This window comes from Pristis pectinata, chromosome 12 (genome assembly GCF_009764475.1).
Source record: "Pristis pectinata isolate sPriPec2 chromosome 12, sPriPec2.1.pri, whole genome shotgun sequence".
Taxonomy (NCBI): Eukaryota; Metazoa; Chordata; class Chondrichthyes; order Rhinopristiformes; family Pristidae; genus Pristis; species Pristis pectinata.
Window position 1 is genome coordinate 2,711,338 of NC_067416.1, and position 16,126 is coordinate 2,727,463.

At 49.1% G+C, this 16,126-nt stretch overlaps 1 protein-coding gene across 1 annotated transcript in view; it reads left to right on the forward strand.

The window, feature by feature from the left end:
- Positions 1-10,680: 10,680 nt before the first annotated feature.
- The window catches only part of loxl4 (lysyl oxidase-like 4), a 94,133-nt gene continuing 88,687 nt past the window's right edge, over positions 10,681-16,126 (forward strand). The window contains 1 exon segment of the mRNA XM_052027294.1: positions 10,681-10,766. The gene's annotated coding sequence lies outside the window, so the exon portion shown is untranslated.

Below are 16,126 nucleotides of genomic sequence, written 5' to 3' on the forward strand. Positions count from 1 at the left end.
AGGGGAAGCTGGTTTCCGTGATGCGCTGAGCTGTGTCCACAACTCTCTGCAGTATCTGGCGGTCCCTGGCAGAGCAGTTGCCGTACCAAGGCGTGATTGATCTGGATTCTATGGTGTTGTCTTAAAACCTGTATCTTTGGGATGTGGGAGGAAACCGGAGCACCCGGGGAAACTCACACGGTCACAGGGAGAACGTGCAAACTCCACACAGACAGGGCCGGAGGTCAGGATTGAACCCGGGTCTCTGGAGCTGTGAGGAAGTGGCTCTAACCACTGCACCACTGTGCGTCAGTAGAATCATTAGATGTGGGTTCACTGACTCCACAAACAATCTACTGGAGGAACTCAGAAGGTCAAGCAGCATTTATTTGAAGGCTTCTTGTGGTTGTGCAGTGAACAGATGCTGCCGACCCGCTGAGTTCCTCCAGCAGATCGTGTTTTGCTCCAGATGCCAACATCTGGTGTCTGTTGTGCGTCCTGGGTCTACTGATTCCCTGGGGATGGAGCTGATTGGGCGCAGCGTCGTGGGAGATTAGATGAGGCAACTTTATGGCAACAGATGAGATGCTGAGGGGGCTGACAGGATGGATGTCGAGAGGAAGCTGCCCCGAGTGGGGACATCGAAAACTGGGGCCAGAATTTCAGAACAAGGGGTTGCTTATTTCAGGCGGAGATGAAGAGGAATTTATTCTCTCAGTGGGAGGTGAATCTTTGGAACTCTCTCCCGTCAGAGAGCTGTGAGGGCCGAGTTATTCAAGGTCGAGGTGGACAGGTTCCAGGACTAGGGCAGAATCGAGGGTTATGGGAAGTAGAGAGGACCCTGGGGCTGAAACGGAGATCAGATCAGGTAGAAGGGCTGAATGGCCTATTCCTACTCCTATTTCATATCGAGTCATAGAGCTATAGAGCACAGAAACAGGCCCTTCGGCCCAACACATCCATGCTGACCAAGGTGCCCATCTACATAGTCCGATTTGCCTGCATTTGGCCCATATCCCTCTAAACCTTTCCTATCCATGTACCTGTCCAAGTGTCTTTTAAATGTTGTCATTGTACCCACCTCTACTGCTCACTCTGGCAGCTCGTTCTAAAACCCTCTGTGTGGGTCAGTCCTCATGGGCTTCTCTTGAGCTCTCACCTGACAACCTTTCTGCTCTTCTGTTACTGCAGAGAGTTGTGGACACAGCTCAGCATGTCACAGAAACCAGCCTCCCCTCCATGGACTCTGTCTACATTTCTCACTGCCTCAGTAAAGCAGCCAACATAACCAAAGACCCCACCCACCCTGGACATTCTCTCTTCTCCCCCCTCCCGTCGGGCAGAAGATGCAAAAGCCTGAAAGCACATACCACCAGCTCAGGGACAGCTTCTATCCCACTGTTATAACTATTGAACGGTCCCCTAGTACGATGAGATGGACTCTTGACCTCACAATCTACCTCGTCATGACCTTGCACCTTATTGTCTGCCTGCACTGCACTTTCTTTGTAACTGTAACACTTTACTCTGCATTCTGTTATTGTTTTACTCTGTACTACCTCAATGCACCGTTGTGATGAATTGATCTCTATGGATGGTATGCAAGACAAGTTTTTCACATGTGACAATAATAAACCAATTCCAATTCCAAAGTGAGCTGAAGTACTGGAATTGGAATTGGAATTGGTTTCACTGGCCCACAGAACTGACCAACACTCGCCCCTCCCCAGCCACGTCCAGTGGGAGGGAGCCGGCACTCAGTGAGACGGCCACCTCCCTCACCGCATGGACGGATCTCCCATTGGTTCTGTTTGTTCTCCAGGTATTTAGAAGTTCTCTCTCCAGGAGCCATGGGATCTTTCACTGGCCACACCGAGGCGCTTCAGCAGACTGTCCTGTTTGTTGTACAACCACAAGGAACCTTTAAATAGAAAATAAACATTTGTTTTCTATCCTGTTCCCCTGGTGATGTCGTGGTTATATCACGTGACCAACAAGCAGGGTTCAGAATCAGTGATCCCGAGTTTAAATCCAATTTAAACTTAAATTCAAGTAGTTAAATAAAAGTCCAGATTTTTAAAGAAAAGCCAGCCTCAGGAACAGTAACTATGAAACTACCAGAATGTTGTAAAAACCTACTTGGTTCACAGAAGGGAGGGAATTGTCTGTACATGACCCTAGACCCACCAACATGGGTGACTCTTAACAGCCTCCTTGTTCAGGGGCTTTTAGGGATGGACAACAAACATTGAACGCAGAACAGTACAGCACAGGAACAGGCCCTTCGGCCCACCATGTCTGTGCCAACCATGATGCCAATTGAAACTAAACCCATCTGCCTGCACATGGTCCGTATCCCTCCATTCCCTGCCTGTTCATGTGTCTGGCTAAATGCCTCTTAACCACTCCAGGCACCCACCACTCTCTGTGTAAAAAACTTATCCCCCACATCTCCTTTAAACTTTCCCCCCTCTCACAAATCTGTGCCCTCTAGTATTTGACATTTCTACCCTGGGACTATCTACTCTATCTGTGCCTCTCATCATTTTATAAACCTCGATCAGGTCTCCCCTCAGCCTCTGACACTCCAGAGAAAACAACCCAAGTTTGTCCAACTCTATAGCTAATACTAAGGGGGACTTTGGACCTCACAGTCTACCTCATTATGACCTTGACCTTATTGTCTACCTGCACTGCACTTTCTCTGTAGCTGTGACACTTTATTCTGCATTCTGTTATTGTTTTACCCTGTACTACTTCAATGCACCGTGTAATGAATTGATCTGTACAAACGGTATGCAAAGCAAGTTTTTCACTGTATCTCGGTAGATGTGACAATAACAAACCAATTCCAAGACCAATACTCTCCATTCCACGCAATATCCTGGTGAACCTTTCCAAAGCCTCCACATCCTTCCTACAGTGTGGTGACCAAAACAGCACACAATACTCCAAATGTAGCCATTAAACTCTGGCACTGCCAGTGACGTCCAAATCCCCTTAAAAAAATCTGTGGAATCCTGTTTAGATTCCAGTTACATTACGTTGTTGTGTCAGTGTGTCTCAGCCTGCACTGAGTCAGAAGTCTGTGGGTCCATCTTCTGCTTGGAATCCCCCGGCAAAGTGCCAAAGGAATGTGGCAGTGTCAGGATCACACACAGGGGTGGGTCCGGGATGGGTGGGTCTGGGTCACACACAGGGGTGGGTCTGGGATGGGTGGGTCTGGGTCACACACAGGGGTGGGTCAGGGGTCACACACAGGGGTGGGTCCGGGATGGGTGGGTCTGGGTCACACACAGGGGTGGGTCAGGGGTCACACACAGGGGTGGGTCTGGGGTCACACACGGGGGGAGTGGGGGCTCAGGGGTCACACACAGACCAGACCAGGTTAGGACGGTAGGGTACCTCCCTGGAGGACATCAGTGAACCAGACTGGGGTTTCACAACAATCCCAAAGCTTCATGGTCCTGTTTCTGAGAAAAAATGCTTAATTTGAGATTTATTGAACTGCTTGAAAATTCGATTGAAATTGAAAATTCCCAGAGGTGTTATTGGAACTCACATCTGGATTGGTGGTCAGACCACTGGCTGTTACTCCAGTAACATAACCTCTGTGTCATTGCAACAAACAATTTGCTGGAGGAACTCAGCCCTGAGGCAGGGTTTTGACTCGAAACGTCGACAATTCCTCTCCCCCCACAGACGCTGCCTGACCCGCTGAGTTCCTCCAGTACTTTGTGTGTTGCTCCAGACTCCAGCAGCTGCCGTCTCTGGCGTCTCCGCTGTGTCACTGCACCCATGTAAAATCAACGAACTGCCTCCAAACCCGTGATCATTGTTGTACTGAGGGGGAGACGCAACAGTCAGTTATACACAGCAAGATCCCACCAATGAGTTAACAAGGCAACGAGTTAAAGACTAATCTGAGTGACGTGCGTTGAACTTCATTGCTGTGGCTCTGGGGAAACAGAGCTTTGGTTTAACAACCAGATGATTTTTTTTTTGTGGGGAGCAAGGCTTGAACTCTTAACCGTCTGACGGAGAGGCAAACATGGGACAGTGAGCTGAGAGAGGGGGGATGCCTGATCACTGCGGTAGCTGGCATTGTCTCTGTTACTCTGCCTATTGGGAGTGGGGGGCGGTAACAGTCGCTGCCTGTTGGGGGTGGGGGGGGCAGTAACAGGGCCTTCAGAAGGGAATTGGTTTGGCACCGGAGGAGAATGATTAGTAGGACTGCACAGTGGGAGGGGGACGGAAGGGATCGCTGTGAAAGAAGCCAATGGTGCTCAATGATGGAGTAGCTCCCCTCTCCGTGGACCTTGAAATCTCTTGTGTAATTATCTATGCAGGACGATGATCCCCAGAGTGACTGTTAACGCCCCACTCCCCAACCTTCTCCCCACAGGGTGTGTCGAGAGTGTGTGAGGGCAAAATCAGAACTGTTCTGATGGAGGTTCTTTGGTCTGAAACGTTGATGATTTCTCTCCCCACAGACGCTGCCTGACCTGCTGAGTGTTTCCAGCATTCCCTGCTTTTATTTCAACCACTTCAATAATCCTGAATTTTCGGGTTATTCCCCTCACTCAGCCATGAGTGCACTCCGTCTGTTTCCCAGGGTTGTGGAATCAAGAACTAGAGGGCATAGGTTTAAGGTGAGAGGGGAGAGATTTAATAGGAACCTGAGGGGCAACTTTTTCACCCAGAGAGTGGTCAGTATATGGAACAAGCTGCCAGAGGAAGTGGGTGAGGCAGGTACATTAAGAATGTTTGAAAGACACTTGGACAGGTACACGGATAGGAAAGGTTTAGAGGGATATGGGCCAAACGCAGGCAAACGGGACTGGCTTAGATGGGCATCTTGGACGACGTGGATGAGTTGGGCCGAAGGGCCTGTTTCCGTGCTGTATGACTCTGTGACTCTAAGGGTATGATTGAACATTTGCAACTAATGAATCAATGTTGTGGTTGAAGGGGGAGCAACAGTCGACATGGTGAAAGAACAGTGTTCACCGATGTCCCAGTCAAACTGAGAGAGTTAGTGTGACAGTTTATGTAATCTCAGGCACTGATGTCTTTTGCCAGCTCTTGACCCTCACCAACGTTTACTGATGCACCACAGAAAGCATCCTATCCGGATGCATCATAGCTTGGTACGGCAACTGCTCTGCCCGGGACCGCAAGAAACTGCAGAGAGTTGTGGACACAGCTCAGCACATCACGGAAACCAGCCTCCCCTCCATGGACTCTGTATATACCTCTCGCTGCCTTGGTGAAGCAGCCAGCATAATCAAAGACCCCACCCACCCGGGTCATTCTCTCTTCTCCCCCCTCCCATTGGGCAGAAGATACAAAAGCCTGAGGGCACATACCACCAGGCTCAAGGACAGCTTCTATCTCACTGTTACAAGATATTATTGAACGGTACCCTAGTACGATAAGATGGACTCTTGACCTCGCAATCTACCTCATTATGACCTTGCACTTTATTGTCTACCTGCGCTGCACTTTCTCTGTAACTGTTACACTTCATTCTGTATTCTGTTATTGTTTTCCCTTGTACTACCTCAATACACTATGTAATGAATTGATCTGTACGATCGGTATGCAAGACAACTTTTTCACTGTACCTCGGTACAAGTGACAATAATAAACCAACTTACCAATTTACTGTTTGTAATACCATATATAGTGAGGCCAGGTAACAGAACATCATTCAACAGTGACTGATCCAGGACGTTAGCAAACTACATGGGCTTCACACATTTACAAGGTCACAGCTCACTGACCACACACCAGTGCTGAAGTGAAGATAATTAATACTAAAGAGAATCATCTGTACTGCTTGTGTCACTGGGAAACCATGCAACCAAGAGTGTTATAGGATTTAATGGAACTGCAGAGCCAAGTCAATGAGAGGACTCCTGTCAGCTGCCCTGCTGTAACCCACCCTGAGTCCCTCTGCACAACAACAGCATGCTGCAATCTTTGACCATTTAAATAGTAATCTGATCTTCTATTTTTCCTTCCAAAGTGGATGACCTCGCATTTACCAACATTGTACTCCATCTGCCAGACCCTTGCCCACTCGCTTAACCTATCGATATCTCTCTGTAGACTCTCCGCATCCTCTGCTACATCTATTTCTTGGTTTATTGCCTGTGCCACTGTAATGTTATTATTTGGTGGCCTATAGACAACCCCCACCAGTTATTTTTTCCCTTTACTATTCCTAAGGGCAGGCACGGGTAGCGTAGCAGTTAGTGTAACGCTATTACAGCGCCTGCGACCCGGGTTCAATTCCCGCCGCTGTCTGTAAGGAGTTTGTACGTTCTCCCCGTGTCTGCATGGGTTTCCTCTGAGTTCTCTGGTTTCCTCCCACATTCCAAAGACGTACGGGTTAGGAAGTTGTGGGCATGCTATGTTGGCGCCGGAAGCGTGGCGACACTTGCGGGCTGCCCCCAGAACACTCTACGCAAAAAGATGCATTTCACTGTGTGTTTCGATGTACATGTGACTAATAAAGATGTCTTGTCTTGTCTATGTATACAAGTCTTCCAAAGACCAGAGGTATCCCATGAAATAAATGGTCAACATCTGTGTGACTGGGACTAAACCAAGAAGGACATCATGATAAAGCAGAGACAGAAGTCTGCTTCTGTGCCATGGTGGCCTGTGAATCACAGTGACCGCTGCATATAAAATGCAGCATTTTCAAGTTACCATCACCAAAGGCTCCCTGATCAGAGTCTAGCACGGTTTTGCATTAAGCACAGTATTCTTCAAAGCACTCAAGCACCATCCAACAGCGGGGACTCTGAAATGGATCATCTTTAGGTTAATGAGGGAACTGAGTAACTTCTGTTGGTGGAAATCACCACCCCATCCATTATGTGAGAGGGACCCGCCCAAACATCTGAGAGACTTTGTAATAAAATGATCGAGTGACAAAGGGGGTCAGGATGGTTCTCTTAGTTAATAATAGGATGGTTGTAGTATTATTGTCATGTGATGTTAATATCTTTCCTTTTTAGGAACTGTGTATTTTTACTTTAAGGCTGTGAATGGTTCTGAGCATGCCCGGTATCAAAGATGAGGTAAAAAAGGGCACAGCCATTGTTGGACCTGGTGGCAGCCCAGAGTTTGTGTATCTCCAGCATCAGGACGTCCTGCTCACACTTCACAGACAGTAAGGAACTGGTTGGGTTTTCAAGGACTATCTGGTATGTCATGGTAATCATGACCAGACCAGCTTTTTTAAATTTTAGATTATTTATCTACTGGAATTTAATTTGCCCAGCAGCCTTGGTGAGATTTGAACCTATGTCTCCAGTTCAACAATGCAGAACTCCAGATCCCCATCCAGTGACAACAATAATCAACCAGATGCACTAAGTTGGTGACCTATCTGGGCTTCCTCTAACATCACAAAGCCAGTCTGAATCCAGTTGGATTCAGTCAATTGGACATCAAGATACAGTTGAGAGCACTGGATGCAGCAGAGGTGACAGGAACAGTCAACCACCCAGCTGCAGTACTGAAGACCTCCACTCCAGAACTGGCTGGACATTGAGCCATGGTCTCCTATCATAAGATCAAGTCTTCAGTTACAACGTTGGCATCGATGTGACAATGTGCTGGAAGGTGCAATCAGCACTTGCTCATCCGGTTTGGGTTTCACAAGGATCACCGCTCCAGATCTCATCACAGCCTTGGAGGTGAATCCCGGAGGTGAGGTGACTCTCAACTGCCCTTGACATCTAGGCAACTTTTGATCAAGTGTGGCATCAAGGAGCCCAGGTAAATCCAGAGTCAATGGGCATCACGCGGAAGGAACTCCAAAGGTTGGAGATGTACCAGTCGCAAAGGAAGATGGTGGTGGTTGTTGGAGGCTGGACATCCCTGTCCCAGGACATCACCACAGGAGTTCCTCAGGGCAGTGACCTCTGTCCAACATCTTCAGCTGCTTCATCAATGACTTTCTTTCCACTACAAGGTCAGTCTCTGAGTGCCACAGCGGGTAGAGCCACTGCCTCACAGCTCCCGTGGCCTGGGTTCAATCCTGACCTCGGGTGCTGTCCATGTGGAGTTTCCACGTTCTCCCTGAGACTGTGTGGGTTTACCCCGGGTGCTCCCATTTTACATAGAACATAGAACAATCACAGCACAATTCAGGGCCTTCGGCCCACAAAACTGTGCCGAACATGCTCCTACCCTAGAAATTACTAGGCTTACCCATAGCCCTCTATTTTTCTCAGCTCCATGTACCTATCTAAGTCTCTTGAAAGACCCTATCGTATCCGCCTCCAACACTGTTGCCGGCAGCCCATTCCACACACTCACCACTCTCTTTGAGTAAAAAACTTACCCCTGACGTCTCCTCTATATCTACTCCCCAGCACCTTAAACCTATGTCCTCTTCTGGCCACCAATTCAGCCCTGGGGAAAAGCCTCTGACTATCTACCCGATCAATACCTCTCATCATCTTATGCACATCTATCAGGTCCCCCCTCATCCTCCGTCTCTCCAAGGAGAAAAGGCCGAGTTCTCTCAACCTGCTTTCATAAGGCATGCTCCGCATCCCAGGCAGCATCCTTGTAAATCTCCTCTTCACCCTCTCTATGGCTTCCACATCTTTCCTGTAGTGAGGTGACCAGAACTGAGCACAGTACTCCAAGTGGTGTCTGACCAGGGACCTATATAGCTGCAACAATACCTCTCGGCTCCTAAATTCAATTCCCTGATTGATGAAGGACAATACACCATATGCCTTCTTAACCACAGTCAACCTGCACAGCCACTTTGAGCATCCTATGGACTCGGACCCCAAGATCCCTCTGATCCTCCACACTGCCAAGAGTCCTACCATTAATACTATATTCCGCCAACATATATGACCTACCAAAATGAACCACTTCACACTTATCTGGGTTGAACTGCATCTGCCACTTCTCAGCCCAACTCTGCATCCTATCAATGTCCCTCTGTAACCTCTGACAGTCCTCCAAACTATCCACAACACCCCCAACCTTCGTGTCACCCGCAAACTTACTAACCCACCCCTCCACTTCTTCATCCAGGTTGTTCATAAAAATCGCAAATAGTAAGGGTCCCAGTACCCCCACCTCCCAAACTTATGCTCGCTGTTAGGTTAATTGGCCACTGTAATTGCTCCTGGAGGGGTAGAATCTGGGGGGAGTTGATGGGAGTGTGGGGAGAATAAAATGGGATTAGTTTGTAGGACTAGTGTAAGTGGGTGGTTGTAAATGAGTTAGTATTGACCTGGTGGGCTGAAGGGCCTGTCTCCATGCTGCATGAGTCCAGGATTCTGTGATATCGATCCTGCAGCTGGGACGTTGTCTGATCCGAGAGCCTTTTCTGTATCCAGGGGTCTCTGCGGTCTCTTGGTATGAGCTGGTGTGAGTGGGATAGGCTGAATTCTGGGGTCTGAGGTAGTGAGGATGACTTCACCATGTTCAATTCCATTCACAGCTCCTCAGCAGATGAAGCAGCCCATGCCCACATGCACCGAGATGGAGACACTCTAAGCAGTGAGTCCCATTCATGATGCAGCAGTGCCATGATCATCAGTGGGAGGTAGTCCGGCTACTTACCCTTGCCGTTCAGTGGCATTAAGATAAGATGAGATGTCTTTATTAGTCACATGTACATTGAAACACACAGTGAAATGCATCTTTTGCGTAGAGTGTTCTGGGTGCAGCCCACAAGTGTCGCCACACTTCCGGCGCCAACATAGCATGCCCACAACTTCCTAACCCGTACGTCTTTGGAATGTGGGAGGAAACCGGAGCACCAGGAGGAAACCCACACAGACACGGGGAGAACGTACAAACTCCTTACAGACAGCGGCCGGAATTGAACCTGGGTTGCTGGTGCTGTAATAGCGTTACGCTAACCGCTACATTACCGTGCCTGCCCACTATCACCTAATTCCCCACCATCGGCATCCTGCGCTCACCACTGACCAGAAACTCAACTGGACCAGCCAAATAAATACCGCAGCCGCAGGGCCAGATCACGGGGTGGATATCCCATAGCAACTCACACTCTTTCCACCATCTACAGGGCACAAGTCGGGAGTGTGAAGGAACACTCTCACCTTGCCTGGGTGAGTGTGGCTCTAACACTATCCAGCCCGCTTGTTCGGCTCCCCATCCACCCCCCCTAAACACCCCCTTCTTCCACCACCAGCACTCCAGTTACTGACCCAGCCTACTCTGACAGCGTCTCCCAAACTGTCACCTGTCTCACCAAGAAGGACAGGGGCAGGGGAACACCACCACCTGCAGGTTCCCCTGCAAGCTGTACATACAGTGGGTGTGGAAATGTCTGGTGGTTCCTACATTGCTGGATGTTACAGTCTCTCTCTCTCTCACACTGTCCTCCCTCTTACATTGTGTTCTCTCACACACTGACTGTCCACACTCTCACAGTGAATATTTACACACACACTCTGAGTGTTTACACTCTCACTTACACTGGGTGTTCACACTCTCCCACTGAACACTCACACTCTCTCTCTCTCACACACGGACCGAATATTTTGCTCTCCGGTTCGTCATTCCAGGAATAAGGGAAAGGGAGGTGGAGGATGCAGAGGGAGAGGGCAGGATGTAAAATCACGTGGTGGGAATATAAAGGCAAATCAGTCGCGGGGCACTCAGCTGTTCTACTGACTGAGGGAGAGTCCCGTGTCTGTCGCCGATTCCCCCTCTGACTGAAGCCGCTGCTCGGATTCCGAACTCAAATTCGCTCGGGTCAGCTTCAAGTAAGTACCACCAACTCCCCAGCTCGCTTTTAAACTGATCTCTCTCTTTATACCCCCACACTCTGCATCAGCGCAGACCTGCAACAGTTCTGTGCAGCGGAGCAGGAATACTTGAGAGAAATCTCTTTGTGTCTGTGTGTGAATGTGTGTGTGAGTGTGTGTGTGAGAGAGAGAGAGTGTGAGTGTGTGTGAGAGTGTGAGTGTGTGTGAGAGAGAGAGAGTGTATCAGTGTGTGTGTGTGAATGTGTGTGTCTGTGGGAGTGTGTGTGAGAGAGAGTGTGTGTATCTGTGTGTGTCTGTGAGTGTGTGTGAGAGAGTGTGTGTGTATCAGTGTGTGTGTGTGAATGTGTGTGTCTGTGTGTGTGAGAGAGTGTGAGTGTGTGTGTGAGAGAGTGTGTGTATCAGTGTGTGTGAATGTGTGTGTGTGAGAGTGTGAGTGTGTGTATCAGTGTGTGTGTGTGAATGTGTGTGTCTGTGTGTGTGAGAGAGTGTGAGTGTGTGTGTGAGAGAGTGTGTGTATCAGTGTGTGTGAATGTGTGTGTGTGAGAGTGTGAGTGTGTGTATCTGTGTGTGTCTGTGAGTGTGTGTGTCTGTGAGTGTGTGTGTGAGAGTGTGAGTGTGTGTGTATCAGTGTGTGTGTGAATGTGTGTGTCTGTGAGAGTGTGTGTGTGTCTGTGAGTGTATGTGTGTGAGAGTGTGTGTGTGTCTGTGAGTGTGTGTGTGTTTGTCCCGGTCTCTCTCCGCTCTCCCGGGAGAAGTTTTAAACTCAGTCTCGTTTGCAATCGGTGTATTGAAACTTTTCGGGCAGTTTGATTTCTAGGAAGCCCTGTCCGCCCGGCCGGGGGCCTCGCCTTCCTGCGGCGAACCGCCGCAACTGGTAACCCCTTCACATGAAATGTTCCCCGTCCCTCACTGCCCACCACCCCCCCTTCCAATCCCCCCCCCCACCTCGCTGCCCCTCTCTCCTTTCACACACTTTCTCCTCTTTTCTCTCTCACATTCTGTCTCCACCTCCTTCTTTCTTCCCCCCACTTTCCCCTTCACAAACATCCCATCCTTTATCTCCCCTTTTAACACCTCCTCCCTCCCCACATTCACTTCTTCCGTCTCCCCCCTTTTTCTCCTCCGCTTTTCACATTCACCCCATCTCTCTCTCTCTCTCCACTCTCTCTCTCTCTCTCTCCTTTTTCTTTCCTTCTATTTCTCTCCTTCCACATTCCTCCCTTTGTCCCGGCTGCCCTACTGGGAGCTCGGGAGTCCTCTCCCTCTGTATCCGCCGGCGCCACAGCCCAGCCCCACACAGTCAACCCCTGGATCCCACCCCATGGCCCATGTCTCTGCTGTGGGCAGTGGGCAGGGGGTCTGGGCTCCCTCCCACACCACTGCCCGAGCAGGAGGCGGCCCGGACCCCCTGCCCACTGTCCACTGCCCGCCCTCAGACGTTACCCGGTTACCAGCGCGTCCTCTTGTCCCATCAGGTGGTTGGGATGTTGGGAGAGAGTGGGACGGTTTTAGGGAGGGAATCTCAAGGGTTTGGCAGCTTGAATTTAAACCCATCCTATCACTGGGCTAAATGGGCTCCTTCTGTGCCCTGCATTTTCTACCATTCCCTGAGGCACCGACCTCTACAAGGACGTACGAGACCATTCGGCCCCTCAAATCTGCTCTTTCATGCAACAGGCTGTTCTTCCCCCTCAGCACTCTTCCTGCCCTCGTTGGTCATTGGTTTATTAATGTCACATGTTCGAAAATCTTTGCCTGCCATCCAGACAGATCATTCCATATAAGTACACGGAGGTAGTGAAATGAACGCAGAATATAATGTTACAGTTACAGAGGGAGTGCAATGCAGGCAGAGGAAGTAAAGTGCAAGGACCATGACCAGGTAGATTGACAGACGAAGATAAGATTTCTTTATTAGTTGCATGTACATCGAAACACACAGTGAAATGCATCTTTTGCGTAGAGTGTTCTGGGGGCAGCCCCTCAAGTGTCGCCACGCTTCCAGCGCCAACATAGCACGCCCACAACTTCCTAACCCGTACGTCTTTGGAATGTGGGAGGAAACCGGAGCACCCGGAGGAAACCCACGCAGACACGGGGAGAACGTACAGACTCCTTACAGACAGCGGCTGGAATTGAACCTGGGTTGCTGGCGCTGTAATAGCGTTACACTAACCGCTACACCCCCATGCGTCTTTTAGGTTCATCTTTTAGGTATGAAATGTCCAAGAGTCTGATAACAGCAGGATAGAAGGTGTCCATGAGACTGACTGTGCGTGTTCTCAAGCTTTTGTATCTTTTGCCCAACGGGAGAGGGGAGAAGAGAGAATGTCCAGTGTGTGTGTCGGGTCTTTGATTATGCTGGCTGTTTTACCAAGGCAGTGAGAAGTATAGACAGAGTCCATGGAGGGGAGGCTGGTTTCCGTGATGCGCTGGGCTGTGTCCACAACTCTCTGCAGTTTCTTGTGGTCCTGGCAGAGCAGTTGCTGTACCAAGCCCTGATGCATCCAGATAGGATGCTTTCTATGGTGCATTGATAAAAATTGGTGAGGGTCAACCCCAGATCCTTTGATTCCCTAATATCTGCAAATCTATCGATCTCTATTTTGAATTCCCTCCTGTGTAGAGAGTTCAAAGGTTCAACACTCTCCCCCTGAACAAATTTAAGATAAGATTTCTTTATTAGTCACATGTACATCAAAACACACAGTGAAGTACATCTTTTGTGTACAGTGTTCTGGGGGCAGCCCACAAGTGTCGCCACACTTCCAGCGCCAACATAGCACGCCCACAACTTCCTAACCCGTACGTCTTTGGAATGTGGGAGGAAACCGGAGCATGCGGAGGAAACCCACGCGGACACAAGGAGAACGTACAAACTCCTTACAGACAGCGGCCGGAATTGAACCCAGGTCGCTGGCGCTGTAATAGCGTTACGCTAACTGCTACACTACCGCGCTTTACTCCGAGACTGTGACCCCTGGTTCCAGGCTCCCCACCCAGGGGAAAACATCCTCCCTGCATCCAGCCTGCCAAGTCTTGGAAGAGCTTCGTCTGCTTAAATGAGATCACCTCTCATTCCTCTAAACTCGGGAGAATACAGCCCTCGCCTACTCAATCTCTGCTCATGTGACTGTCCTGACATCCCAGGAACGAGTCTGGTGAACTTTTGCTTCACTCCCTCTGTCGCAAGTATTAAGTGTCCAGCCTGCTGTCTTCCTCCATTGTGGGCCATTTGTTGGCGCTGCCTCCACAATCTCGGCTTCTGAGGTCCGGGCTGGTGTCCCAGAGTGGTTCCAAGGGAGCACACCACCATGGGAGGCAGCACCCTTGGGAAGAGATGTTGGGGCAAATTCTTGGAGGAGTTGGGCTAGCAGCGAGAGGGGAATCTGTAGAGGAGGGTTTGGCAATGATGGGGTTAAAGATCAGAGCTGCTCCTGAATGCCAGTGATTGGTCAGGGTGGACACTTCCACTCACTGCCATCAGACTAAACAAGTGAGCCATTACACCAGGCAGGGGCAAGCTGCCCAGACTGGTCTGAAGGAATCCTCAGACACATGGAGCCTGTTAGAGTCATGCCATGCGGTTGGGCACCAGTGTCCGTTTTATTGCCCTGCCTTTGAAGAACTTCCTTCGAGTGTTGGCAAGGCGCCAGTCAGACTGTGAAAGGATTTGAGCATCCAAGCATTTACATGAGGCATTCCTAAAAGAATCTCTTCTGGAGAAATTGATTAATAGTCTCAGGAATTATCGCCCGATCGTAACTGATTCACTGCTGTGCATATGCTCCGCTGTGTTGGAAATAAACACTGCCTTTTGGGTTGATACTTAGAACCATAGAGTCATACAACACGGAAACAAGCCCTTTGGCCCAACCGGTCCATGCCGACCGAGATGGCCATCTGTTAGTCCCATTTGCCTGCATTCAGCCCATATCCCTCTAAACCTTTCCTATCTGTGTACCTGTCCAAGTGCCTTTTAAATGTTGTTAATGTACCTGCCTCACCCACTTCCTCTGGCAGCTCGTTCCATATACGGACTCTGACCTCACGATCTACCTTGTTGTGACCTTGCACCTTACTGTCTACCTGCAATGCACTTCCTCTGTAGCTGTGACACTTTACTCTGTACTGTTATTGTTTTTACCTGTACTACATCAATGCATTCTGTACTAACTCAATGTAACTGCACTGTGTAATGAATTGATCTGTATGATCGGTATGCAAGACAAGTTTTTCACTGTACCTCGGTACAAGTGACAATAATAAACCAATTCCAATACCAATACCACCCTCAGGATGAAAAAAGTTGCCCCTCAGGCTCCTATTAAACCTTTCCCCTCCCATCTTAAACCTATGTCCTCTAGTTCTCAATCCCCCAACCTTGGGGAAAAGACTTGTTGAGTCTTAGTGTATTATGAAGAGATGACATACTCAGTCAACACTGATTAATTGTCTCAAGAATACTGACTCCAGCTGACTTATGGAATCACACAGTCAGACCTGTGGAGCATATCGGGAGGCTGTTCACCCATTGTCTCCACACCAAGCACGAAGAACCATCAAGAATATTGTCGCATTCCATCTCTCAGTCCAAAGCCCTGCAATGTTCCGGCTCTTCAAAGTCTCATCCAGGGAATGCAGATCCCACCATCTGGGCCGTGCCCTCTTCTCAATGCTGCCATCAGGCAGGAGGTACGGGAGCCTGAAGACCCACACCTCAGGGTTCAACAACAGCTTCTTCCCCACTGCTGTCAGGTTCTTGAACTGATCTGAAAAACCCTAATTCTACCTCGGACAATACTTCTTTCTCTTTCTCTCAACTTGCAGTAACGTTGTTATGTTTATTTTATTTTGTCATGTAGGTTTTGTATAATTTATGTTAATTTAAGTTTATGTTAACATGTTTATCCTCGTCTTGTAATGTTCTGAGCTGCTGTTGTGAAAAGCAAATTTTTATGGCATTTATTCCCTGTGTGTTTATGCCTTTGACTAATACACTTGAACTTGAATAATATGGAACATAGAACAGTACAGCACAATACAGGCCCTTCGGCCCACAATGTTGTGCTGACCTTTTAACCTCGCCTAAGACTATCTAACCCCTTCCTCCCACATATCCCCCTATTTTAAATTCCTCCATTTGCTTATCTAGTAATCTCTTGAATTTGACCAATGTACCTGCCTCCACCACCGCCCCAGGCAGCGTATTCCACGCCCCAACCAGTCTCTGGGTAAAAACCTTCCCCTGAACTTCCCACCCATTACTTTAAAGCCATGCCCTCTTGTACTGAGCATGGGTGCCCTGGGAAAGAGGCGCTGGCTGTCTACGCTATCTATTCCTCTTAATATTTTGT